The sequence below is a fragment of the Ambystoma mexicanum genome, chromosome 6p (assembly GCF_040938575.1).
Source record: "Ambystoma mexicanum isolate Mex_15411 chromosome 6p, UKY_AmexF1_1, whole genome shotgun sequence".
Classification (NCBI taxonomy): Eukaryota; Metazoa; Chordata; class Amphibia; order Caudata; family Ambystomatidae; genus Ambystoma; species Ambystoma mexicanum.
The window spans coordinates 611,201,680-611,226,654 of NC_090935.1; the positions used below are offsets into that span (position 1 = coordinate 611,201,680).

General features: G+C 44.9%; 1 protein-coding gene across 8 annotated transcripts in view; it reads left to right on the forward strand.

The window, feature by feature from the left end:
• The first annotated feature begins 2,396 nt into the window (after positions 1-2,396).
• The window catches only part of POC5 (POC5 centriolar protein), a 544,028-nt gene continuing 521,449 nt past the window's right edge, over positions 2,397-24,975 (forward strand). For 4 of the 8 annotated variants that reach the window (XM_069627459.1, XM_069627456.1, XM_069627453.1 and 1 more), the window contains exons 1-2: positions 2,497-2,598; positions 4,323-4,353. The gene's annotated coding sequence lies outside the window, so the exon portion shown is untranslated. Of the gene's footprint in view, positions 2,599-4,322; positions 4,354-24,975 lie in introns of all 8 variants that reach the window. The other 4 variants (XM_069627457.1, XM_069627460.1, XM_069627454.1 and 1 more) reach the window with 3 other exon arrangements.

A 24,975-nucleotide genomic window follows, 5' to 3' on the forward strand; every position in this document is an offset into this window, starting at 1 on the left:
AAACACCAAGTTGTCCCCATTTTGCCCTTGAGACCCACCCATTCCTCTGATGTAGACCCCACCAAGATGCCCCATTTCTCCCGCTAGACTCATACCATGATGCCCCAACCTCCCTCCACAGCAAAATGCCCCCATCTGGCCCTCCACTCCCACAGCATGATTCCCCCCACCCCTCCCTCCAGAGTGACACCAGGGTGCCCCATCCCTCCCTCCAGACCCAGCCCAATGTGCCCCTATCCCTCCCTCCAGACCACACCAAGATGCCTCCATTCCAAACGCCACCAACCCTCAAAGCCAGACCTCACCAAGATGCCCCATCCCTCTCTCTAGATAGATACCATGATGCCCCATCTTCCCTCCACACAGCAAGATGCCCCATCTTGCTCTGCAGACTCACACCAAGATGGCCATACCTCTCCACACACCAAGATGCCCCATCCCACCCTCTAGATCACCATCAAGATGCCCCATCCCCTTGCAGAGCCACACCAAGATCCCCATATGCCTCCCCTGAAACACACCCAGATAACCCTAGCCGACCTCCTCTAAAATCACCCCATCCTACCCACTATTTGTTAACTCAAATGCACACGTCAATCAACATTAAATTCCCCTTTTGTAGTAGGTAAGAGTTGACGTGACACGTAAGGTAGTAAAGGGGTTTATTAACTTGCATACAATAATGTTATGTTAAGGGAAATATATTAAGTTCAAGTGTTGAACCCCACTGGCAACGGCTCACTCCGCTTTTCACTGCCAACCGTCGCTTGCTGTCTCCGTGCGTCACCCCATTCCAGGCACGGGCTGATCTTCTCGCTCCTGCACTGCACGCCTTGTACAGAGCTGACTCACCCGCCAAGCCTCCTGCACGCCCATTCATTTCAATGGGCTCTCACCCGCCAAAAATAAAATCGGCTGTTTTCACCCGCCTTTGCGACAGAAATGGTTAAGACATACCTCTCAACTCACATGCTTTTGGCGGGTGTCAGCCGCCACTTAGGCAGCTCTCTCACCCGCCAAGCTCCCTCCACGCCCATAGGAATGAATGGGCTTTCACCCGCCAAATGTAAAATCAGATGTCACCCGCCCAGGGCCCATGAAAGGTTGAGAGCTATGCACTGAGAGCAATACTACACCTTGCTCCTATTAGCCCCTTTAATCAGTTAAAGACCACCATCCATTGTTCCTTTTCTTAATTCTTATCGCTCAATTCCTGTCATGTTGATTGAATGGATGAAAAAGTTGTTTAAAGTAAATGTAATTATCGGCTCACCCGTGCTTTAAGTGGGCCGGGGCCTGCCGGGGCAGTCTCCAGAAAGTCTCCGGAAAGTGGAGCTAAGCCAGGGCCCTACCGGGGCCCCCCCAGTCCCACACAACATTGGCGGGACGCATTATCCCGCTGTGGCCGCAGTCGCGATGGGAGATGCGGGCGTCATTATGTCAGGCAAGCTGACAGAAGTGCCAGCCAGCCTTGCTGTTGCTGGCACTTCTGTCAGTCAGTGTAACTTCCTCTGATGACCCCTCATCGGGGCCATCAGAGGAAGTTACTGTCCCTTTGTTTGCCCTCCCCAGGTCACTGACCCTCGCAAACTTGCGGGCTTGGTGATCTAATATGCAGATTAGATCTCGGAGCCCACGGATTCGCAGAGGGTGAAAGGCACCTCGAGCTCTGTGATCTATGTGCTCTGAGCAGAGATCAATGAGCCAGAGGCACCTTTCTCTGTTGGCAAAGCTTTATAAAAGATGCCTTGAATTGTGTACGTTTCAAGCCATCTTTTATAAACGTAGAAATATGTTACAAATGTCTATACTTATAAAAGGTGGCTTGAAAAGTACACAAACCATAGTAAGGTAAGCACACAAGTGTGCCTGACTTACTATGGTTTGCGCACTTTTCAAGCCACCTTTTATAAACATAGAAATATGTAACATTGCTACGTTTATAAAAGATGGCTTGAAAAGTACACAAACCATAGTAGTAGGCATACAAACATATAAATGCTCACATACATTTATATATTTGTTTGCTCACCTTATTATGATTTGTGCACTTTTAGGCCACGCCCACAATGAAAGCCACGCCCCCAAACGAGGCGAAATCCTCCCCCCTCAATTTCTTACCCCACTTAGCACTACGGTTCCCCCATCTCTATCTGGCGTCTTGGGGGCCTTCCGGATTCCAGAAGAAAGCGCCAATTTTGAATCTGTCAACCTAAGAGCAAACATTCCTGCTGCACTAACAGTCTGCCACGAGGAGACTTCCTGCTTCGCGCTTATGCTGTGGCCCTCGACGCTCCAAACGCGCAGGGTAGGCAACACAACGTGGCCTCGTCAGGTTAGTCACGTGAAGAAGAGTGGGTGGGGCGTTAATATGGCCCTTTTCTCGGATGGAAACTAGGCAGCACAGTTAGTGCAGCGTACCGTGCATATTTTTTGTACGTAACCTTTAACTCACGTGATGAGACGGAGGCGGAGCGTTGCTAGGGTCCGTTTCCCCAATGAGCAGTAGACGCTACCAGTTTCAAACTGTCTGAAGCTTCCTGGTGTAGGGCGAAATAGTAAGAGTTTGCCATAAGAGAGCCTGCAACATTAATAGAGGTGAGAAGGGATAAATAAGGGTGACCCAGCCAAAACTCACGCATCGTTGCCCGGATGCTCTGCTAGGCACAGCTCTATAGGCAGAATATACAGCAGGACTGTATTTCTTGTAATACCGGGTTCGTTTGCTTATAAGAGTCCATGTTGTGGGGTCCAATTTGGAGTCGTGGGTTGTTGACACACACAACGCCTATTAGCATAACGGTTTAAAGCATAGTAATGTTAGAAATCGAGGGCCTTGGCGATTCTGTCGAAGTATGACAAAATATAAAACTCTCCGCTTTAATAATGTTACTAACCCAATACGTCCAAGGATATTTTTCAATTGTGTAACGTTGCCTTTAAATGTCATTCATCCCAATGAGCAAGTTGCATTCTCCGCTTTCCAAGACACAATTTCCCTAATGTGTGGGGCCATTCACAGAGCGGCGGGGAGCCTGCCTGTTGGAAAACCCACCTGCGTTTGTATACAACCAAACTGCATTGACCCGGTGTGGTAGTTTTTTAAACGGAAAAGGCCAGTGGAAAATGGTAACTTTATATTTTGGGGAAGAAGTACTTTGAGTTGGTGCGGTTTTGTATCCCAATACCCATCTTTTCAAGCAATCAATATATAATATACAGAATGTGAAGAATGAATTCACAAAAAAAATATAAACTGCAGTTACCTCCTGTGGTGCCGAGGGGAGCCTGGTGGCTAAGTACCACCACTTCACCTATAAAGCATAATCCTTATGTATTCATTCAAAGTATGAATGCCACTTTATGTATGGCCTGCCGACTCGTCACATTCCGTACTTAGTGAAGGCAGTCTGCCTTCCCTGACAGCTTGCCATGACAATTCCTGTCATGATCTCATGATTCCAAGAAGGGATATAAGACCCTCTTTCCCCTCTCTCTTAGACTTTCTGAAAGTTTCGAGGGTCTCTTGCCTGAGAGGCAGTTGTAAGTGATACGCAGTAAGCGAAAAAAAATTCTCGCCTCTATCGACAGCCAATGCAGCTTTTTTCTGGCTTCGGACACATGCGCTCTTCTGTTAATGCCCACCACAGCTCTGACTGCAGTGTTCTGTATAATTTGCAGCCTGGCGCAGCCCCCTTTGCTAATGCCAACCAATAGACTAACACAGTAGTCGATTTTGGTATCTATGATGGCTCTGGCCACTACAGCACAGCTCTTTTCCATCAAGAAAGGGCATAACTGTGACAGAAGTTTGATATAGTACACCGAAGTAGAGATACGGTTATTCACATGAGCCTGCATATTTAAAGTGTGATGTAAAATAACTCGTAAGGTCTGAACTTTATGTTGATTTCAAGATTTCCGCAGCCAGCTCGCTGTATGTGTTGATATGCTGGGTCTAGCTTCAGAATGAATTCTGCTTGGGGAGCCCACTACCATTAATTTGGTCTTTCCATCATTTAGTGCCAATCCATTCTATATCATCCATGTCTGAATCACTTTGTATGCCTTATTAATCTTGACAACATCGTCAGTGTATGCTCCGGAGAGGGGAATTAGCATTGGGTGTCATCTGCGTAGTTAGTCAAACGAAATCCCCTCTCCTCATAGAAGATTGAATAGAGATAGTAAACATATTATGCAAGGATGGGGAGATACAGGCCCCCTGTGTGACTCCTCCAATAGAGTCTGTGTCAGTCTCCACATCCCCGCTGCAGATCAATAGCATGAGTATGACCAGTTATGCATGCATATGTTTACAGGGAGAGGCCGAAAAAAGGAACATTTGAAAGGGTAAGTAAGCTTTGTTTATATTGCTGTTTGAGAGATTGCGTGATTTTCCTTTCCTTTCTCAGTATGGCTGTTAGGACTTTGAAAGGAAACATCATTTTATGTTGTGCATTTAATAGGCGAGAACTTGGGTGGGGTGATGGGGAGTGTGGAACAGAATATAATTTTATTTTACAAACACTCTTTAAAAGAAATTTGTATTTCCCAGAAAGGCAGGCAAGCCTTTTTTTTTTTGGAGAGAATTCACTTTCTCTGCCAGGCAACTTATAAACTTAGCATATATGATAATTATTATAATTAAACAAATTAATTGCACATAGGTAAACATAGTTCAACTTTTACAATAAACACATTTTTATAACAGCAATTAAATATCCAATATACCATAGAGGTGCGAAACCCCCTAACAAATCTTAACTTATTCTGATCATGGCAGTTAATAACCTTCACTCACCGGTTAAACTTTGCCAGTAATAACATTGCGAACATTGTTCCAGGGGCATCAAGAAGGCCGATAGGATGATAAATCTTAGGCAACGTCCGATTCCCACCTTCTTGAAAATCTGGACTATAATTTACTTCTTCCATGAGGGCGGAAACTGCTTGTTTCTTAACACCTTTGTGTGTACAGTAAGAACAACACATTAGCCCAACTCTTAGGATGAGCCTTAAACACAAAATGTGAAAGCCAGAGCGGGCTGGGGGCTCGAGATTGACTACTTTTCTTAATCCAATGATGTCCTCTTTATCGAATTTTACACGCCTCATCCAGGACGTCCTGCACAGCAATTCGACCGGCCGAGTATCTCCAATAACTTTAAAAAAAGAATCAACCCAGAATACCTCTGATACTGGGTTAACCTGCAAGGAAATCTGCGAGGTGCTATCACCTTTATTACGTTTCCAGGTCTGAGAGGCGTTCTTAAAAGCTAAGGCTGGAAGCATAGGTTCAACATCTCTTTCCATCTATACTTCGATTACCATACATCCAATTTTCATATTTGAGCTTTAGCTTTTCAGACATTACACCACAAGCTAGGGTCTAAGCAAGAAACCTTCCTGAGTTCTGCCCTCAGATTTATTTTTTGTTTCTGGATAATCGTATAAAAGGTATCTTTATGCATGAAGTGCATTTTTTTTAATGTGCCGTTTGCTTTACTTCAAATAAATTCAGCACCTCCACATACACTCCTGTTGGACATATCAAATTATCTCTCTGCCTCCCAAAGGCATATATGCACTTGTGCTGCTTGATTGAACACACGGTCTCACACAAGCAGTTGAAATTATTTTCCCAAAGTTTGGGGGAACTGTAACATATTTTGGGGTGCTAGAAATATTGGCGGTGGTGGTAATCGGGGGCATTGGTCATTACTGGCAGGTTCATTGGCTTTGTGATGTAACACACAACCCACTTGATTCATGAGAAACTTGATTTAACATGTGTAAATATTTCAGGAGTTGAGGTCAGGTGCTAGAACATGCAGCACTATTTCCTTTTGAAAAAGCAGTTGCCGGTGTCTGTGTTGCTTGTCATGCATATCCTTGGAGCCCCTTTTTCCGTTGCTTGTAGTCATCACTTTCTGTGTCTTTACTTCTCTTGCCATGTTACTTTACACGTTTTCATTTACATTCTCTTTAAATTGCTTTCCCTTTTACATTTATTTTCTGCCAATTCTTCCTCTTGCAGCTACCGCTCATTTAGTCAAAACAAAAGAGGGTGATGGCTGGAAAATTTAGAATTGATCCTAAATTCTGGCATTGCTCTGGGCAACCATCCACACCATTGTTCTTTGCCTGCCAAGCCATTACAAAAGGGGAAAGACAATATGCAAATCGGGGTTAGTCCCACCCCCAAAGCGGCCGTCCAGCCCGACTTGCTTGGTCACATACCTTCTACACGAGACCACAAGCATCCCCAGACATGTTTCTGCCTCGTTGGGCCTCATCAGTGAGGAGCTGCTTAGCTCTCTAGGCCCAGTAGACTCGGGACGCACGTCTGGGCGTACCCGCCCCACTCAGGGTGACTAAAGCAAAACAAGAGGTGATGACTGGATGGTTAAGATTTAATCTTAACCTCTGGCATTGCTCTGGGCAACTCTCCAGACCATTGTACCGCCTCATTTAGTCTTCACGTATGTTTACGGCTACTTCAAAACTCTTCCACTACATCGGTTACTGCATTAATCTCTGTACCTGCCACAACATTTTTCTCTGCTGCAACCTCCTTCTGTGAAGCGACCTTGCTCACTCTTTCTCTCTCTTGCTTGTGCACCTTTTAAGCAAATTCCTAGACACATGCTAAATGTAGGATGGGTATATTTATATGGCACCATTTGGATTGATGAGGCGAAAGTAGTCCCTGGAAGCTGTTGGTGTCAAGCTAACTAGGCTCCTCCCGGCCCTTTCCAGGAGCTAAATGGCTCCAAGCAATTTCAGACCTTGTATACTTTCCTGGACCAACTTGAATTTTTTAATGAGTCAATGGGCTAAAGAATAATGTTTACTCTAATAATTAGTGTAACATGGTGGTCACATGCTGAAAACATGGCTCACTTGGGATTTTCCAAAAAACGGTTCTGAAAGACCTAAAGAAGATATCCTTTAAACACCCCAGATTCTGAAATTTGAAGAGACATGAACTAGCACTCATCAAAGACTTATATGGAGACACCAATATAACCATTTGTCCAGCAGACCAGGGTGGTGCCCTAGTACTCATGAACACTACTAACTACATGGTGCAATGTGAGAGGCTACAGTGTATATACCTGTAAGGAAGGCATGGCATCAAAGTAAGAAAGACACAAGTGATCACAGTTCAAGAGTGTTTATTAAACTCGAAAATGGGTGACATAAATGCCAAATCTAAACCGAACTCTAAGATGGGAGCAAACTACGACCATCAAATTATAATAATACAGTGCTAGTAGAGTCTAGTCAAATAAAAGGGCCTATATAAAAAAAAAACATATTGCCAATCCTTACTGCTATGCTACAAAATACCGTGGGATAATGTTCACAAGAAAAGAGTGTGTTCACAAAAGGATAGTCAGGATGTTCTGGCCGGGTCTCCCCTCCCCACGTTTTTAGCAAGGGACAAGGCCGGACTCTTGAGCACTGCACACTCCTGGGCTTTTTTTCCAGCCAAGGTTACAGTTCCTTTCCACAATATCGGGGCCTTCTGTGCCCAAGTCTTTGATGCAAAGTCTCTTGCTTCAGAGGGCCCGATAGGTTATTTACAACAAAAAGTTCTGTCTGCTAGTTTTCCTGACGGGCGATAACTCTTCGGCCATCGAATTCCCCCTAATCCGGGCTCCTATCCTTTTCTCAACAATAGACTCCCTCAATCTGGCTCAGACTGCCAATTCTTTGTAGACATCCCTCAATATGGTTCACGCTTGTCAACACAATGTTCGCGGGTGTATCGCTGTCCACCCCAATGTACAGGCATCCCTCAGTCGGGTTCACGCTTGCCTCAAACAACAGTTCACCTTTGGTTTTAACACAATGTGGGATTCACTTCCCTTAGCTTTCTCCTGGCTTCCCGACATCGGGTTCACACTGCCATTTAGACCAGATATTACCTTGTAACATTCAATCTTAATGTCTTTTTTGACAATTGTGCAGCTTATTCTCTTCACTTTACGGTTTTCCAAAGCACTTGCTGGTTTCACAAAATCAAATGGCCTTCCCATCTTCTGGGCACAAACGCTGCTTTCACAGTTCATTTAGTTTAGTGCACACTTTCACAACATGTCCTAGACTTTAGACTGTACAAGGGGTTTGACTTGACCCCTGTATGACCAGACGCTGGCCTCCCCTAGGCCTCTTGGTCTTTGTAGTTTGCTCAATACATTCTCACAGTTCAGAAGAGGGGTACCACCCAGAGTCCTTCGAATGAGCACCCAGGTGGTGCCGGACCACTCTGTTACCGGTATCAATTTTACTCACAAAATTCTTCTTTCTTCAATACAATGTTGCCACTGCAACCTTGAGTCTAACATAGTTTGGTCCACTATCAGTCGCTTCCGACTCACCGGCTGTGCTGAACTCGGCTTTTCTTTTGTTTTGCTGCTGGAGTCGAGGACGGTACCACTGTGGTAACAGCTTCTCCCCATCTTGGCAATCGGGGCGGGAGGGTTCCATGTACCGTTGACATCCGTCACACCACTTGCCAGCTGTGATTCCTGGTCTTATGTTTCCTTTTGCGGAGGCTTTGCCGGTGTGGGTTGAAAAGGGCAAGGGCAATTCCCTCCTGGTCGTCCTCTCAGGTCCCAAAGCCTTTCTCTTCAGTTTGAACTGCTGTCCCAAAATGGCTGCTTCCTCGTGCGTTCGGCCTTGCTCCAAGTGTGCTCTCGTGCTCTGCCTTTTATCCCTGTGGGGAAGGGAAAGGACAGTCAGGTGTGTGTATCAGCAATTGCCTGACTCTTGTGTTGGGACATGTAGGTAAATGGCTCTGGTGTTAGTCTGTTGCCTTTAACGGTGTGGGAAAGTGGTCATGTTGGAAAGGGGGGATAGAGTTTCTAAGTATCCTACGGAGTATGGTGGGGAAACAGTGTTATAAGAAATTATATCCCTTGTCCTGGGGGGGTTAGTAAGCTCGGAAGGGTGAGTTTTGGAGGGTTTGTGAACTTATTAGGGGGTTGGTGGGATCTGTAGTGTTTTGTCAAAGCAGAGAGGGAGTTCAGGAAATAATCAGAGAAACGTGTAGGAGAAAGACTGGGAGTATTCGGGTAGGACACTGGAAAACAGGTATTCTGGGAGAGATGGTTTCCAAGTGCAATGGGGTTTGGGTTCCTAGGGGTTTTGTCGTATTCGGAGGGGTCATTGGATCTGGGCAAGAGAGATTCATTGGGAGGAAGGTAGGGAGGTGTGGTGGTCTCGGGGATCTTGTTCTCTCCTTCTCCCCCGGTACAATACTGCGTCTCTTCTGCTATGTTCCCCCAAGCACAACCCCAGGCTACCCTACCCAGGTGATCCTCCCTCGCTTGTCCACCCCCAGGATTGGGATCTGAGGCCGGCAGCCCTTCACTGGCCACCTGAATAAGGGATTCTCAGGTCTACTTGGGAGAATACCCTTGGGTCTCACAGCCGAACTTGAGACTGAACCCACTCAATCGATAATGAAAAGTTTGACCGATATTGAAATAGTTTCAACCCTATTCCTCTTCCAATCACAGCACAAGGACATTCCTATACACAACACATCCTAGGATCCTTACCTTCTACGTACTACCTAAGGTTCACAACCACCCAGGAGACCCAAACTAGGTGCAACCAAAGGCATACTTCAGCTGTTAAGCAATTACATGGACGACTTCTTGCAATCCCTAGTACAAAAAATGACCACTTACATAAAGAACACTACCCATTTTCTACAATGTTTCAGCAAGGTGGACTTCCAACAACATTACATCATGTTTAAAATTGATGTTCAGATCCTTTACGAATCTATCCCGCACGATTTAGGCATTGAAGCAGTAGAATGGATTCTGTTAGGTGAGGGGCCCGTAGGTGCCTCCAAAGAAATCCTCCTGATCCCAGTAGCATTAATCTCTGAGAATTCTTACTTCCGCTATGGCAAACAATACTACCTACAAATATCAAGGACTTCCATGATGGCCACTGTGACCCCTGCATATCCAAACTGCTTTATGCACAAACTTGAATATGACTACATCTTGCATCATCTGGTCTGGCACAACCATTTGAAGTTTTGCGTCATATATATTGACAACATTTTTGGTACATGGAATGGAACACTGACTCGGGGGTTCTTCACATATATCGGCGATATATGTGAAGAACCCCTGGATCCTAGGATCCAGTTTACTGCAGCAATAGGAACAACAGAGATTCATTTTCTTAAACATTACCTCCGTAAACAAGTTACTCTACACATGTTTTCCATAAAGGTACGGATAGGAATAATCTACTCCATTATTTGATCTTTCACTAATCCAGCTTGTTTAAAAGTCTCCCCTATAGCCAGGTACTCGGGGTTAGGAGAATCGTAAGTGATGACAATGAACGCAAACAACAATTTCATTGATGACCCAGAAAGTTACCAACCACGGATACAAAGCTGATGAGGTCAATGTATCCAGAGACAGGTTAATTGATTTCAAACAAGATGATCTGCTTTTCGGTCCCCCGAAAGAAGATGACTCTATTCATTTTTCAAAAGACTAATTACAAAGCAGGAAGATCAAATCGACAAGACAATTACTAAATGTTGGAACATTCTCACCTGTGATATTTGGGTTGAACACTTATTTTAATGAATGACATACATTTGCATACAGTCATACTGCGAACCTTAGATATTGCCTAGTCGGCACAGAGCCTCAAAGAACACAGCCCCACCCTAAAAAAAAAAGGGGCCCCTACCCCTGTATCCATTGCACCAATTGCAGTTTTGTAAACTAGGGAAACTTGGCCCAGGTCTGGAGAAAAGATAAAGCTTTTTAATTACGCTACATGTGACATCAACAACGTGGTTTATGCTATAATGTGTCCATGTGAAATATATTATGTGGGACAGTCTTCACGGCTGTATAAACTTTGCTTGAATGAAAACCGGTCGAATATATGAACCTGGAACATGAACTTTGCAGTTGCACGACATTCGATGGACCACCACCAAAGCCTTCCCCCAGATCCAGTTCCAAATCCAGGAAACCATCTGGATAAAAATGGACCACATGACAATCTAGCGAATAAGTTGGACCAAAGGGAAATGTTTTGGATTGACAAGTTGAACTCCGTGGTGCTGAATGGCATGAATGAAGACTAATTTGTTATGATTCTTGAGATACACACATCAAGTACTTGTGTTCTCTTCTTGAACTGATAATATCTCTGCAGCATTTGAGGAACTTGTTTGTGCTTCTTTAACATGACAGATCGGATCATTCATTACTAATTGTATTCAGTTACATATTTCTAATGACAATAGATCATTTCACTAGTTATATGAACACAATATGCATATATATTTCAGGGCTCACTGATTGACATTAATAGCACCTAACCTGTGTATCCAAGTCCCTACATCTTCACACTAATCCATGCACAGCTATCTAGGCTGTGGTTTAATTTCCCCATTGTGATTTGGATTATCTGATTTGGGTCCTTACAGAACCATGCACAGCTCCCCATGATGCAGCCCTGTTAAACTGTATCTACACAGCTCCATCAACACCATATTTATGAGCCCTATGAGTAGGCTTACTTGCATGTAGCACAGTTCCCTGGCATAATGGTATTCTTGCCCTGATACTTGACAAGGGGGAAACAAATTGATGAAAAAACTAACCCTGAATGGAAAAACCACAATAAAATGACTATTCAAGATGACCCCCCATGAATATGCATTAGATGACAAATTATCAAGATTCTACAAAATTAGGAATACTTTTGTATGAACGAATCAAGTAAAACTACAAGGACTATAAGACCATGATTAAGGTAACCCTACGAGTTGGCCCTGATGAAGAGTGCATGTAGCTCGAAAAAATGTGTGGGCAGGTATTCAATACAAATCTTTCAGAAATTGACTTAGTAAACTGACAGATGTGTTTATTCCAGCAATGTGTCAGGTTGGCGCAAACTCAATACCCAAGTTATGTTATGTTGTGTTACTTTGCATTTATATAGCGCCTTATGTACCATTGGTATGGTCTCAAGGCGCTGGTAGGTTGAAAACCCTCGTGAACCGAAGTTCAGGTCAGGAGAGAGAGTCAAAAGGTGCGTGTGAGCGCCGGATATGTGTGCAGCTGGTGTGGCAATCGTGTGATAGCTGCTTCTTAGCTGTAGGTGTGGAGGCTGAGATATCAAGAGTATGTGTTCGTTCTGGCAGGTTGTTATCCAGACCGATTTGGCTGCGTTAGGCCTAAGGAGAAACGCCTAGGCTGGAGGGTGTGTAGCCAGCAGTGTTTAGTTAGGGTGATGGGGAGTATGAGAACAGCTATAACGAATGGTGTCATAGTATCGCTGTGTTCTATTTGAGTGGTGGTGTAAAGAAGAGAGTAAGCGTGGAGATGTGAATATGGTGGTTTACCTTAGGTGCTTGAGACCAAGCCCACTCCAATCATTCTATGTAGTTCCATGAACTCCGAGTGTTCCATGCATTACGAACGTGTCAAGCACTCAAAACCGTTCCTTTCAATGCCCTCCAAACCTTTCCATGCAAGTCACGCCATTCTATGCGTGGTTTTCATTCCCTATGACTTTCACGTCTCTAAAATTTTTATAACATCCAATGTTATTTTTGACATTTACAATGCCTCAAAATCGGGAAGTCATACAGGCATAGAATAGAGGAGGAAGCCATTCATTAACATTTTTAATCCATCACACGTTTGAGAATTGTCCTAATTAACTATTACTTCAATATGCAGTACTACATTAGGAAACCTCAAAAAGATGTTTAAATCTCAATGAGTCATATATAGTGTACATAAAGTTTTCGTTTACAACGCAAGTGGAAGTTAGATTTGTGCCACGCTATGGCCTGGCTGGCTCCTTGTTCCCCAGATGTAGCTAACTGTGGTGCCTGATACCAAGAATTTAACAAACTGTGATTCACAACGTTGCATCTGCCCAAGGACACTCATTATTATTTATAGCAGAATGTGTTTTCTCCTATATTTGTATTTGTTTAAAACATCAATTTATTCCCACTTTTTACAAAGTAGGCAGTAAAATGCATACCTCACATTCTAAATTCTAGCCATGTGTGTATATGTATGTACAGCCGTTTCTGTTACCATTACAATATCTGGTTGTTTTGATGAACACTAATTTGTTTGCTGTAATATGTTTATTTTTTCATTGGTCAATATGTAGTTTTACATGCCAAATCTCTCTACAGTAATGTCTCGGTTAAGTGATTGAGGTGAATTATGCCCACTGTGATAGATCAATGAAACGTGGCTCGAGAATGTACGGTTTAAAGGTACTTCCCATACAAATGGGAGGTCGTTGGGATCCAGGCTCATAGGAATGAGGTGTTTGTTTAAAACAGAACACGGATTCAATCCTTGATACTGGGTTAACTCAACTGTATTAGCAGGCCTTGATTGATTGACTATTGGAGAGAAAGAAATGGTGTGTTTTATGTATTTGAAAAATGCAGAGAGTGATTGACTTTTATGCTTGGCTAGTAGCTTGCATCTTGACATTATTATCACTGGCATTGGGATGGATTCAATTACAGTTTCGGGGCTCCACTCTGTGTGGGGATACTGGTCTCTCTAAACATAAGTCTGAGGAATATAGCACCCTTTTCAGTATTTGTAGTTCACGCCAGAAGATGGTGTTTAGTTCTCTGCTTCCTGAACTTAGCTTAAAGAGACCCATGTCACTTTAAGGGGTATAGTGCCTTTCTCATTCTTTGAGAGGGCGCCCCTCCCCGCTATCAGCAAGGGGGGTGGAAAATCATTTCACTCTGCAAGCCTAGTATCCCATATCAGTATCCTCAAGGTGGTTCATTTTGTAGGGTGTTCTGTGTTTCTTCAGAGAAATCTGGCTGTAACGTTAGCAAACTCGAGCCAGTTTCCTCTCAGGCTCCCAGGCTTCTTGGCAGCTTCAAAGTGCCTTATCTATGATGCATCTTGTTTGGCCTCTATGGCTTATTCTGGTGTGGTTTCTTGTGGCTCACTCTGCACGTCAACCTCCTGTCTGTATCACCCCTGCAACTCCCACTCACTCGCTTTTTTTCTTGCGACTTCTATGGGCCTGCATACATGTTGTTTGTACTTCTCCACACTCTAATTGTCACCCTGAGTTATTTGCAACTGCGTCTTTCATGGCATCATATGAAAGTCCCATCAACTCACATGTTATGTGTTGACTACCTTTACGTTTTTCACTGGGCTCCCCAAATCCTATCCACCTCAGTGGGCACTTTCCTCCATTTGATGCTGGCTCTCTTGAGACCCATGGGGACCTGCACCAGCTTACATGATCCTACTGTTATACATTTCAGGAGACGATAAATACATCTTGGGTGATGGTATGCTCTGCCTTTCAACCTTCATAGTCTATAACAGTAAGTGAACCCTTGAGATTCCTGAGATACCACTATAGCCACACCACTAATCGCGATGAAATTGAGACACTGTGGTCATTATTTATGAGTGGTAATGACATAAATCTAATATATTTTATGGTGATATTTTATAAGAAAATTGTACTGATTTTACATTGTATTGAATAATTATGTAGGGCATCCTAAGGTTATTGAATGAAATCTATTGTGTTTTTAATGTTATGAATTAGTAAACTGATTTTAATATTGTATTTTAATATTGTATTAATGTGCAATCACGGTATATAAAACATTTGCTTTGTTATATGTATACCAAATAAACTATGAAACTATAGCCAAAGCACACAGATCTTTGTCTGTCTAGAGACCCAGTTACATGTCGTTCTATTGGAATACCCTTGGAATTGGGTAATCGGGATGTACATTTTCTACCAACCAAGGAATTAAAATCTAAATGCAAGTTGGCAGGAAAATCTCGGGCACTGATTTTTCTTAAATGCTACAACATACGACTTGGGGTGCCGGGATATATATTGTTGGAAACTGTGTGGCCTGGGACTACATTAAAATCAAGTTGTAATTTCATATGAAATCACCGGGGCTTGGTTAAACATCCCTCAAAACAAACAGACTTGCCGATTGTGTGGAGAAGACTGTGTGGAATAAACAAAGCATTTGCTAATAACTTGTGAAGCACTCAACTCTCTCAGACTCGATGCATTTAGAAGGGCTGGCATACACGTCTCTTTCACCTGATGTATGGGAGATTTTTATGGGTGGGAATTCGGAATTTGTTGTGGAGGCAAATCGTGTCCATTTCTGATGTACTGTTTTAGTAAGTGAATCTTTTTATTTTTTATGATGTTGAGCTGGATCAGTTATTTTACAAGTTGTTTGTACAACTGTAAAATAAATAAATAAGTACATATAAATGTTTGTTTAGGGGATGCACAAGTGGGTCTGTGCTCAGGGCCACAATAATCCTTTGGCTGTCTCTGTATCTACTGCAGGACCTACAAGCCTCCAGAATAGATGGAGTTGAAAGCCCAATATGGAGGGGTTGAGAGATAGTGAGAGTATAAAGAGCTTCAGGGAATAGAAGCAACAATCGCCTGGTTAGGAATGGATGTACTGTGGATTTGATGATCGTTCTTCACTCACTCAATGCAAGCGAATGACAGGGTTTGCAGACACCTTGCACAGTGACTGAATATTATCTGTGAAACAGCTCTTTGTTGTTCAGAAGAATTTGTCAATTTAATAGAGCTACCTGCAGGCAGTAAATACCTGAGATGCAGCAGGTGGCTGACCTGATTCGTCGGGGGCAACTAAATTATAACTTAGCTGATCATTTTCATACTCCAGGTGCTGTTGCTGAAACGAGAGGTTAGAACTTTAGTATAAACATTGAAATCACCCAGTATGACTAGATGATTTTGGAAAAGTCTTACCAACTGCCAGAGAAGAGAATGTCTCCTCAAAGGTATCAAGAAGTGAAAGGTGTTGGACAATGAAGAAACAAAGCACTATCCTGAGTGAGTGGTGAGAATTCGAGCAAAGAAATTCCAGAGTTGCATTAATGGATTGAAAAACATTGTAAATATCCATACGAGTCCTTCAGACTGCCAAAAGATCCTATGATCTTATGCTGTAGTGTACATGAGTTCAATCTCTGAGGGTCCAACAGGTATCAATTGCAAAGATACATTTGTTCTTGGTCAAAAAAAGGAGTTTTGTTAATATCCTGAGAGGAAAGGTTGCAGAAGGGAGTTTGTTAGAAATAGGTTTCACCAAAAACCATTTACCTGACAATGTTTGGGGGTGGCAAGCAGATGTCCTGGCCCCAGACATTGTGGCCAGAAAAAAGGTGATGGAGGATTGCAGTGTGTGTTAACGGACACACAAGATTTGAAAGAAAATAAATCATTTCTGAAAGTGCGAAGAAACCAGTACCAGCCTGTGCCCTAGAGTATGGCTTGCACATGTGCAGGTATTGTGTGGCATGACTCCGGCACACCCTGTGCACATGATCATTGTGTGGTAATACTCTGTGCTTTAAATTTAGGGTGCAAGTCCCCCATGGCATCCTGATCCAGTTGAATGGATTGGCCTTTACTTGAGGGTGGAGGCAGAGGGACTTAGATAGAGGAGACCATGTTAAATTTATCAAAGGCAGGTATTCCACTTTTAAACTCAACATGTTGGCAAGTAGTAAAGTTCAGACACAGTGGGATGATTTGCTCAAGAGGATCACACTGTTTTGTCACATGGCAAAGCAGGGATTAGAACCAGCTCTTGTGGAGCCACAAATGAAAATGTACTGTAGCCACTAGGAAAACCCTCTTAATTCTCCCCTAATATTTCAAAGACCCTCTGATCGGCGTGCATAGTGCCGCAGATTCTGGGCAAATCTTTCAGTCGAAGGAAACTTGCTGGGTTTTGCTGCTACTACACCTATAACGTTTTTCTGTTATTTTTTTAATGTTTATGCCAAGAGCGTACTGAGCCATTACACTTATGTAATCACCAAATCCCTCTAACCCGAGTCCTCTACATAGCTCAATCTTGAAATAATCACTAAAGAAACGCTGTAGTTAAGGAGACTCACGACCCGATCTAATTAGTGTATTAATATCTGTGTAGGCTGCTGTCCTTCTCCAAACCATTAAGAGGAATATTGGTTAATCTGAACACTTTCAGTGATATTCTGCGGCCTGCAACAGTGTCATGAAAGTTTGTCAAATCTGTAGTACTTGGGCATCTCATTCTCCAATGTTGGAAAGTTTGTTTTTAACTGCCGGAAAATTAGATCAGGAGTGACTCTCGTGTGCAACAACCCATTTTTCATCGTATGCCATTGACATCAAGTTATTGGTAAACCTAGCCACATATAAGGTCCTCATATATTCAAACAATGTACTGGTCAGTGGGAGACTCTAAATAGGGAAGAATCCATTCTATTAAATATCTGGATTTTACTATCGGCAACAGTACTTCATTTTGTGATATTAGGGAACGCTTGAGAGCAAAGATGATACCTTAACAAGCCCAATTAAAAAGGGTTTATATTGGCCTAAGTACATTTCCTCTCATACCAGCGTTGAGATTTTATTCGGCCTAAATTATACCCGCACTGATCTACTAGCTTGATGTTAGTTCAAGATTTGGGTGTTTATCTTAACTCGCTACAGGGGATTATTTGGAAAAAAACTTAGGCTTATCTCTTTCTGTTCCAACTGTGTCAATAAACATGAGTTGGGGCTTATTTCACTTGACTCGATTGTACTCTGGAACCAATTGTGTATCTATTCAAAAATCATTGCTCCTCCAGCCAAATCACTATTTGTTGACCGTAACATAGCCTTAACAGACAAGTCTATTCTGTCCCTTGATAATTTTAGCAATTGTATATGCAATCTTTTGCATAAAATAGGCTCTTATTAGGAAGAACTGACCAACAATCCCAACAAAACAAAAAAACTCTGAGGTAGTTTGGCTGGATGCTGTTGATCAACAAGGACAGTATCCTATGTATGGGGTGAATTCCCTCTTTTTTTTGTTCATGGGGGGGCTGTCTTGTACCACGGTTTTTATCAACAACAAAGCATCAGTGGTGGCCAACATATTCAAAGCTATACTAAAAGATGTCACCTTCTCAGACACATCAAACAGTAGTGACTCAGACACGACAAACGGGGGTCCCTCAACCTCATCTTTAGGCGGGCAACATCAAAGAGGACAACAGTTTCTTCAGGGAAAGGGGAAAAGTGAGACAACAAGGGTACCATGGCATGCAGACCCGACAATGGACGGCTCAACCCCCGCCACCAGGATGGTATCCCCAATTTTCAACTTGAGTAACCCCATTTTATCAAAGGAAGAAACAAGTATATTAAGTAAGGGACTTGGTTTGTCCCAAGAACCATCGCAGATAGATTCCAAACAGAGGTAAATGTTTTTTTAGAATCCTGAGATTGAAGTATTTTTTTTGTGATGCATCTGAACAGGGGAGAACTAGGTCAAAGGGGACAGGTCTAAAACCCTCCTCCTCTTTCATCCCTTCGGTGTCTCTGGTTTGCCCTGAGATTTTGAAGTTTGAGAACAAAATATTATGGGAGACTGAAGAAAAAATATTTGCAACCAAAAATCAGTATATTGATAACCTGACCAAAAATGAGACTAGCCCTAAAAGATTTGGAATCCCACCCGGACTTTATCATAAAAGCAGCGAACAAAGGTGGGGAAATTGTACTGTGGGCACGCACATCGTATCAAGAGGAGGTACAGAATAATTTGGGGAACAAAAGATTCTATAAGAAATTGGACATTAACCCAACAGCAAGATTGCCAGCCGAAATTGAGAGCCTTATGGCACATGCCTGAATGCAGGGATGAATTAGTGAGGATGGAAAAATCATTCCTGGTAAAGAAATGTCCTACTATAGCTGCCTTTTACTGCCTCCCAAAAGAACACAAGAATGCCACACGACCACCTAGGAGACCTATAGTTTCCGCCATCGGTTCCATCCTGGAACCTTTGTCAATACATGCCGACTTATTCCTGTATCCTTTCGTACAAAAAATGTACTACTTTGCCCAAGATACGGCATCTATGATCAAGATCTTATCAACCATCATGGTTGAAGAGAATTACATATTGGTCACCCTCGACATGGAGGCCCTGTACACCAGCATACCACAGCTAGTGAGTATTGAGGTTATGCTGCAATTTCTTGAGAAAAGAGATGATCTTTAAGTTCCAACAGAATTCATACTAAAATGTATTCGCCTGGCATTAACCGAAAATGTTTTCATGTACAAAGGCATGTTCTACAATCAATGTCATGGCATCAACGTGGGAGCAACGTTCGCGTCTGTATTGCCAACTTGTATATGGATAATTTGGAGTCAAAATCTGTCTATAATGAGAATAACCCTTTTGCCATGCATTTAATCTGCTGGCACAGATACAATGACAATGTGTTCCTAGTTTGGAAGTGCTTCCCTGAGTCTTTGAAGACCTTTGTGACCTGGCTTAATAACCAGGAAAAATGTATACATTTCATCATGCACAGCGATATGCATAGGATTTCTTTTTTAGACCTTGAAATTGATAAAAGTTGGGAGCGGTGTTGGGACTACTCTGTTTAAAGAACCCACCGATAAAACGCATTATTTTTCCAATAAGTTTATTAACCTTTTGCAACTCATCCAACAAAGCGCAGTAACAGAAAGAAAATGGACAAAAGAACCCCCTAAGCCCCTTTATCCCGCCCCTCCCCACCCAGATTCTACAGGTTCACTGAGCGACCAAGTTCAACAAGTAGGAGAAGAAAAATGGCAAGCACACTTTAACTTGAAAGGTCCGATTAGTCTTGAGGGCGAACTATACCCAACAGTTCCATCGCCCTGGGGCACCAGGCCCGGCGAGCTCCCACCTTTAAGAAGGACAACATGGTGGCCCATTCCGAGTAAAACCTCATGTGCATGCCTTGAATCACGTAGGTGAGCCACTCCATTGCCACCAATGCCCACAGTTTCTCCACCCACTCGTGCTCCTGAGGAGGGTCTTTTGAGTTCCACTTCCTGGCCAGGACCAATGCCGCGACATCATCATTATCGCTTATAGTTTGCGGTCCGCTTTGGTGGACAGAGTGGCAAGCATTCCATTGAGGCCCACTAAGTCGCGCCCCCTCCCTCCATCCTGCAAAGGACCCAACACCTGAGTTATCGCTTGCCGAACCAAAGACCAAAAATCTGCGAGTTTCGGGCAATCCCACCAAATGTGAGCCCAGGATCCCACCTCGCCGCACTCCCTCCAACAAAGCGCCGAAAGTGCGGGATACATCTTGTTTAACTTGTGCAAGGTACGGTGCCATCTAAGTTGAAGTTTCAGCCAAATCTCGCGGATTTGAATAGACCTGGCGAGTTTTGGGATTTGGGACCACAACCTAAGCCACTCCTGTTCCCCGATGCCAGCCCCTAAATCAGTCTCCAATTTACTCGTACAGGACCTGGAGTGTAGTGCCTCTTCCTGTTTTATGAGTTTGTAGATGGACAAAATCACCGCCCTGTCACCCGAGTTGGTGTCCAGATACTTTTCAAATTGGGTAAGAGAGCGTGAGCCTGGTGTCTTACGGACGGGTGGGAGATCCAGTGCCTGAACTGGAGGTATGAGAATCTCGGCTTTTCTCCCACACCAAAGTCTTTCTTACATTGCTCGAAGCTTTTCACCCCCCCTTCCACAATCCAGTCTTGCAGCATCCTACTTCCCCCAGAAAACCATTGGTCAAAACTTGGCGCGGAGGTGGCCGCCGGAGTGAATTGCGGGTTTCCATGCAGGGGAGAATTTGGGGAAGGGAAGGTAGTGATCTGGGCTCTACGGACCGCCTGATCCCATGCATCCCCAGTCGCCGAAGTTATTGCGCTACAGTACATTCTGTATGGCCTATCTTGCTTCGGTAACCACAGGACGCCTTCCAGATCTGTGCCCACCACTGCTCTATCCATCGGTCTCCAGACCTTGCCTCCGTCGTTCCTCTGCCAGTCCCTAATCACCCTAAGCTGTGCTGCTAAGTAATACACTCGGAAATCTGGATGCCCCACTCCCCCCTCGGCCCCCCCCCTTCTCAGGCAAAGCTTTAATAATGGGAGCTGCCACCCTCCATTCCAAACGAACCGGTTAGTTATTTTTTGCAGAGCCCTGAAAAATGATGCGGGAACATGTATCGGTAAGGCGACAAAGTGGTACAAGATGAGGGGTAGAATTGACATCTTTAAAGCGTTGACCCTACCCAACCACGAGATCTCAAGGGGGCCCTAATCCACTAACTTAGATTTGACCTTCTGAAGGAGCGGCGAGTAGTTCGCTACGTACAATTGGTCCACATTCTTGGTCAGATACACCCCCAAGTACTTCAGCGAGGATTCCACCCATCTGTATTTGTGCACCTTCCCGAGGTCCCGAATTTCAGAGGGCGTAGGGGTCATCGGGAGAACCTCCAGACTTGTGGGCTTTGATCTTTAGGCCTGCCACTTGACCAAATCTGTGCAAGCTCTCTTGCCACCACCTGCAAAGATATGATCGGGGAGGTTAAGGAGAAGATCATATCATCGGCGAAAGCCGCGATCTTATGGGCCTCGCCTCCGAATGGGATACCTTGTCCTCAGCAGCACGAACCATTTCCAGAAACGGTTCCAGGTGGAGGCCGTGCAGGAGCGGCGACATCGGGCATCTCTGCTTGGTGCCCCTTCCCACACGAATCGGTGCTGTAACCTGGCCATTTAACGCTAAGCATATGATATGGTTTTGGTAACTTGCCTTCACCCGCGTTATAAAGCCTGCTTCGAATCCCATTCGCTTCAGGACGCAAACAGAAACCCCCACTCAACCCGATCGAAAGCCTTCTCGGCATCGATAGCCAACAGAAGGGCCGGAATATTCTTTTTCTGGGACTTTTCAATCAGGTGCGTCAGCCGCCTAACATTATCTGAGGTTTGTCTACCCCTTTATAAAACCCGACTGGTCGCCCTGAATTAGTTTAGGGAGGATAGACTCTAGACGATTGGCCAAGACTTTAGCGTGGATCTTGGCATCGACGTTCATCAATGCTATAGGGCGATAGGACGCGCAGTCAGTCGGATCCTTACCTCGTTTATGGAGCAGGATCACTTTAGCTTTGTTCATGGATCCGGGGAGTTGCCCTGAGGATCCTATGCAATTAAATAGTTTAGTGAGGATGGGAATCAAGACTTTCTTATGGGTCTTATAGAAATCTGGAAGGTATCTGTCCGGCCCCGGGGCTTTACTTGACGGAAGATTGCTAATGACCCTCCTCACTTCATCTGGCATGATCTCGACTTCCAGCGCGTCTCTATCCACCTGCGATAACCGTCGGACGCCAATATCCCGAAGGTATGCCTCCTGCTCTGCGGTCTCAGGGGAACTTGAACTATAAAGGGCAGTGTAGAATTTAGTGAATGCACCCTCAATGTCTGAATGCGACGTGAGCCAACAAACCCCCCCCCCCCTCACCTTTTATTTTTAATATGGTCCTGTCCCTGGCCTCCTTTCGGAGCTTTTTAGCTAACAAATGGTCAGCTTTATTACCCTTAACATAGAACCTCTGTCGGTATCGGCAAAGAGTCCGTTCGACAGCTCTGGTTTGTAGGAGGTTCAACTGGTGGCAGCCGACATTCTAAGGCTCATGCGAGTCATAACCTCCTTGAGCCGCCCCTCCAGCTGAAGCTCCTCGAGCCTTAATTCCCTTTCCCTTCTAGCCTTGATAGCAATGACCCTGCCCCTGATTGTGGCCTTTAAGGCGTCCCACCAGACCTGAAGAGTTGAGTCCTCCCATTCATTATGAAAAGAGTACTCCCTCACCTCGTCGTCAATCTCGCTCACCAGGAGAGGGTCTCGAAACAGGGAGACCGGGTATCTCCACTTCCAAATGGCCGGAGGGTCTCTAGACACTGCCAACGACAGGGTAAGCGGAGCATAGTCCCACAAGACGATCGCGCCCACCTCCAATGCTAAGGCCCTTCCCAACAGTGGTTTTGAGATCCAGACATAGTCAATCCGCGAATGGGACCTATGCGCATGCGAAGAGAAAGTATACCCCTCAGCCGAGCCATAGAGTTCGCGCCACGTTTCAACTAGGGCCAGATTGTGCATTTTCCTCTGCAAATCCCCAGAAGGGCCCCCCTGTTTATCCCATGTCAAGGAGCTCCTATCTTTGGCAGGGTCCCAGGCTAAATTAAAATCGCCCATTAGGAGAATGTTCCCCTCAGCAAATTTCCCCGACGAGTAAGGGATTTCTGTAGGAAAGGGTTCTGAGACTGATTGGGCGCGAATAAGGTTGCCACTGTAAAGGACTGGCCCTTACCCTCTAGCAATGCTGCGAGATACCGACCCTGATTGTCCTTCTGGATGTCATCCCTAACCCGTCACGTATAGCTAGTAACACCACCCCTCCCCCTTCTTGCTTGACTGTGTAGCCTGAACCAAGCGGCAATAGCCCCAGAATTTAATCCTATATGAATCTTTCTTCTGCACGTGGGTCTCTTGTAATGCCACTACGTGGGGCTGTTCCCGCCTAAGAAAGCGCTCAATTTTTCTCCTCTTAATAGGGGAATTAAGCCCATTCACATTTAGTGAAATAAATGTTAAGGTGTTAGCTTTAGCCATCAGCCCGTGTCGTGTAAGTCTGGAAAGCCCCAGTGTGCCTTTTCACCCCTATTCCAATTGTTGGATGCTCCAAAGGCTCCCGCCATGAGTCCCAGTTGTGGCCACTCAAGTCTGAACCGTGAATCTTGAACCCCTGCCACCCCCCCTTACTCCCCCCCCCCCCCCCCCCAACCCATCTAGGCGGGATCGGCTGGCACTCAGCCCCCCTCGTACAGTGAACACAAGACCCGACCCCAATAACAGACCCAGAAAAAACCCATGCGGGAGATCCCATTCCCATTCCAAGGTAACCAATCCCGCCCTTCCCCAACCTGCAACCCGATACAACATAAACAAACAGCCCAGCCAAAGCCCTTGAACAGCTTCCATTAGAGCCCTCCCCGGCCTCAACTCAAAAACCTGATAGACCCACCGGCCTGTTATGTCACAACCGAGGGGCCATTCTGTCCCGACAGGTCCTCCGGAGTGCCATTGGCAGCCTGACGCTCGGGATTTGGGCCCGAGGATCTCCTCCGTCCCCTCCTGCGCTTAGTGGTGGACCACTCCCATGGCCTACGTGGAGGCTGCTGCTCCCCATCTCCCCGCGTGGGGGGGTGAGGCCTGGTCTTCCAAGCCCAGCAAGGCCAAACCCTGGTCGCAGGTTGTGATCTTGTGTTGGGAGCCCTGCCAGGTGAAGGACAAACCAAACGGGTGGGCCCATCTGTAGCTGATCCGTTCTGATCTGAGGAAGGACAAGACGGGGTCCATTTTTCGCCTCTTTATAAGCGTGATCCTCGCCAGGTCCTGATAAAGTGCGATTTCCTGGTTGTTGTAGGCGATTCGAGCCACCTTTCTCGCTCTCTCCTTCGTCGCATAGCTGTGGAAGGCTACCAACACGTCAAATGGTTTGGATCCCTGCTCCGATCCTCTCGGACCCACCCTGTGGACCCTGTCAAACTGCATGTCAAAATCCGAGGTGACATCCAGCAGATCTACAAAAATTCCTTTCAACACTGATGGCAGCTCATGGTCCTGAATGTCCTCTGACAGCGATTTCACTCTAATGTTCGCCCTTCTAGACCTGTTCTCCAGGTCTTCTGCTTGCAACTCCAGGTTTTGTGTAGCCACCGCCAATGTCTCAAGTAGGGTATCCACTTTTCTCGCATCCTCCGTCAGTTCCTGAATGGCGTGCTCGTTAGTGTCAACTCTCTCCTCGACCTTATTGACGTCTCTTCTGAGGTCTCCTAGACTTTCAGCTAGGTCCTCCCGCAACTTGTCCATCTGTTGTTGTCCAGCCGCCATGTTCTTCTCTAACAATTCGCCCATGAGGCACGAGAGTGTTTCCTGGGTTAACAGTTTGTCCTGACCCTCTTGAGAAGGCCCGGGGGAGGACCCGGCCGGC